We start from the raw sequence: 4161 nt of genomic DNA, 5'->3' as shown, positions 1-4161 counted from the left end.
AAAAGAAAGAAATTAAAAAGAAATAAATTAAAAGCATGAGCAAACCAACCAACCAACAAATAAAACAAAAAAAACACACATGCATGTACGGAGGGACATATCGCAACAATGGTATTATTGGTACAAATAACACACATCTGGCAACACTTGCATGTATTCGTCCTCGACTAAGAAGTGAAGGGCATTTCCTGTTCTCTCGATTTCTCTCTCTCTCTCTCTCTCTCTCTCTCTCTCTCTCTCTCTCTCTCTCTCCTCTCTCTCTCTCTTTCTCGCCCCCCCCATCTCTCTCGCTCTCTCTCCCACCCCTCTCCCCCTCTCTCTTCCTGCTTCCCTTCCTTTTTTAAAACCAAAATAGAACATGTATGCTGTTTTTAAAGTAAAGAACATAAAAGAACTCTCTCTCCCTTTCTTTCTTTCTTTCTTTCTTTATTCCTTTCTTTCTTTCTTTCTTCCTTTCTTTCTTTCTTCCTTCCTTCCTTCCTTCTTTCTTTCCTTCTTCCCTCCTTCCCTTTCTTTCTTTCTTTCACCGAAATAGTATTTTTTATTAGTATGCTGTTCTAAAAGTAAAGAACATAAAAGAACGAAGCCGAACAGGTATACTTTCGACCAAACGTGAAAAAGACTTAGATTCAGTCCCATGTATTTGATTTCTTATATTGCGAGCTTTCTTATCTTTGTTTATCTGGGATCTGAACTTAATACACAGGCATAGCATATTTTGACATTTAAGGATATTCTGTGTATTTTGTTTTCTGTTCATACATATATATGTTATTTCATCACGCTCTGAAGCCTCATCATCCCCTCCACCAGGGCAGTGCTACTGACTGTTCAAGTGTCTTTAGGCCATTCCCAAAGAGGGAATCTTAATATTATGTTACTATGCACAGTAGAATTGTAAATGGACTGATTTATCAATGTCACGCTTATACTGCGCCAGAGCATCATATGGGGGAACTGCTGCCTTTTCTTTCCTCATCATTGCTATCGTCATTTTTTCCTCTACTTCTTTTGTCTGTTTGTCTCTCTCTTGTGAACTGCTTTTTCCGAGGTGCCTTAATAGTCGAAGCAGACTTTGTGCTGTTGAGGCTAGAGAGGTGAGCTGAGTTAGCCTGATTCCCAGTTTGGACTTATCTGTTGACATCCACCCCTTGGCGCTCATATGAATAACCTTATGCAGGTGCGAGCGCCGTAAAACCTTACAAAAACTAACTAACTGAACCCTTTTCGAGACATTCAAGGTTCTGATGATTTGTTCGAACGTGTATGAAAAGACACGTGGTCCGTTGAAGGTCAGCTGAAATTACGTTTTTCGATTGCTTTTGGAAGGTGTAAAGTTGCAGTTTACACAAAAAGCAATTGTCAAACTGTCAGGTGGAATTCGCTGGATTAATTGTTTCCGGTAAAGTTGATCTCATTTTCTACAGAGCTTTTTTCTTGCTGTAATTGAATATGTATAAATGCAAATTCTTGTGTTACGATATAGATCCTGTGTGCAATTTTAAAAAATACTGGTACATTGATACAGGTAGGTACTTGGTAAACATTTCGATTGAATGGAATGCTTTTTCTTTTGATGAAACATGATTTTCCGCCATGACTCATATGGATATCACCAGCTGAAAGAAGGTGTTAAAAGTTCCTAACAAGACCTACCCTTTCATATTGTCATTGTCTGTCTGTCTGTCTGTCTGTCTGTCTGTCTGTCTGTCTGTCTGTCTGTCTGTCTGAGAAGAAGAAGAAGAAGAAGAAGAAGAAGAAGAAGAAGAAGGAGAAGAAGAAGAAGAAGAAGAAGAAGAAGGAGGAGGAGGAAGAGGAGGATGAGGAGGAATAAGAGGAGGAAAACCCAGAACCCTCGCGAAGGTCATTCTGCTCACGCCATCAATTAGGAGCCATCACGCTAATTTGGCCGGACAAATGATCAGTCTCTATCCACCAAGATAATCTTTTCCATTACCCACGGCCAGTTGTTCGTTGAGGACAATTTTCCACCGGAAATGATCCAGTGCCATCCTTTGACAGTTTACGCAGCGAGTTGCCATTAGTCCATGGCGGCACATCCCTCGAGTCTTGGTGCGTTTGTGTCATCAAAATATGCGGGCTAGTTGATGATCAGACTGCGAAAGTTGATAGGGTGTCACTGTACTAGAAATACCGGTATTATAACGCATCTTGTGTCCGGGGATATGATGGGATCATTGCAGGAGTAGTGGGCAGGGTAGTTTTGCCCGCTGTGTGTCGGTTATAACTCTGCATGCGGAGGTTTGAGGTTCGAAGTTGTGTTCGATCCGCTTATATTTGCTTATGACATATTATGTATGTATTGTTATATCAATACTGTATGCATGTTTTTTTGCGGGTGGTTGGTGGGTGCTGTGGTGTGGTTTGCTCCTTCCTTCCTATCCAACATCTATCATCCTTACCTCCCCTCCTTCGTTTTTGTGTTTTTCACTCTCTTGTAACACCTCTAATCTTCGGCACTTATATGGCCTTATTGGGTTGCAAGTGCCGTAAATCTCTTACTACTTTAAATTTTTTAAAAATGTAATAGATGTGTAGGGTGAAGCAGACCATCGAGGCAGCTTGGGGGTATACTCAACTGCTGTCTCACCTACGGGGAGCACAACTCCCCTAGTGAGGAGGCACTACTTTTACAACCCAACTTGTCCAGCGTAGGGGTGGCGTGGGTGGTTGGTGGGTGGGTGCTCTGGTGTGGGTTGCTCCCTTTCTCCTGTTAAACTGTCCCCGTCTTTTTAAGAAAAAAAAAAAAAAAAAAAAAAAGTCAGAAATTATGTAAACTGAGCCCAACAATTTGAAATAATATGCGATTAAAAAAAAAACAACAACTAAGAATGATAAAAGAAAATAATCAGAAATTATGCAAAAAAAATTATCAAATTTTGCTAAATTATGCGGAGCGCATAAAATCACGGGGACAGGTTAAACAATATATTATAATCATCCTTATCTCTCTTTTTTCATTTCCTTGTAAGTTACTTTGAGGTTACACTCATTTTCTTTCGGTACCTAAATGACCGATCTGTTTTGTAATTGTGTTGTAAAACATTAAACGAAAGTTAACCTGCAGAACAGTCAACTCAAACGATACATGTACATGGGCACACTTTTTTTGCGACCGTATTGAAAATAAGTGGTACGTGGATGGCAGGTGCTCTTGTGTGGTTTCCTTTCTTTCCTATTAAACATCTCTCCTCCTTATCTCTCCTTGTTTGTGTTTGTTTCTCTCTCGTAACACTTTTAATCTTTGGCTCATATGACTTAATTATGTTGCAAGTGCCGTAAAACTCTAACTGAAACGAAAAACCAGTGTGCTGAACTTGCATACTACGAGTTTGTGCTTCCCGTAACATTTTCTGTCTCCGCAGAGGTCGCTTATATATATATATATATATATATATATATATATATCTTCATCAATGGCGTTCATCTCTGGAAGGGTATAAGCCACATGCAAACTCCTTCCATTTTTCTCGGTCCTGGACCGTCTTTCCAAGCCCGTTTCAAGCGAGCTCCATCTCTTCTTATGTCCCTTTCCGCGCATCTCCTCTTCGTTTACCATGGCCTACCTCTGCCTCGTGCTCCCTGTGGGTTCCACTGCAGTGACAGTCTTGTGATGTTTCCGCTAGGCTTTCTTAAGGTGTGCCCCATCCTTCGCCACTTTCTTAGTCCTATTTCTACTTCTATATCCTTTTGTCCTGTCCTTTCCCACAGCTCTTCATTTCTTATTCTATCCTGCCACTTAATTCTTAGAATACTCCTCATTTTTCTGTTGATGAAAGTCTGGACTTTATTCAGTACTGTCTTTGTTGTCTTCCAAGTTTCGCAACCGTATAATTATATTATACTTATTTCTAAAGACGTTCTCTTGTACAAACGACCAATTCCTACCTCCCCTTCGCTTAGAAAAAATATTATAATGACATTGTCCAGACGTCCACCTGTCTAAGACAACAACATATCCCCTCGGCAACGGGTAGCCTACCGTCTTGTGCAGTTTGGTCTGTGGTGTGTAAGGTTCTCAATACATGTACGTGCAGGAATTTCTGCTGACTTTCCGAATCGCTGGCACCCAAGAACTGTTCCACTGCTTTTGTTTTGATAAGAGTTTAACGTCGGGTCAGGGAGTGTGTGTGTGTGTGG

General features: G+C 40.6%; 1 long non-coding RNA gene across 1 annotated transcript in view; it reads left to right on the top strand.

Annotated features, from left to right (window-relative positions):
• Window positions 1-4161, top strand: part of LOC101847023 — a 103404-nt gene that overhangs the window by 11765 nt on the left and 87478 nt on the right. The gene's annotated exons all lie outside the window — the stretch shown is intronic.

The sequence above is a fragment of the Aplysia californica genome, unplaced genomic scaffold (assembly GCF_000002075.1).
Source record: "Aplysia californica isolate F4 #8 unplaced genomic scaffold, AplCal3.0 scaffold00058, whole genome shotgun sequence".
NCBI lineage: Eukaryota > Metazoa > Mollusca > Gastropoda > Aplysiida > Aplysiidae > Aplysia > Aplysia californica.
This window is presented reverse-complemented; position numbering and strand designations above follow the sequence as displayed.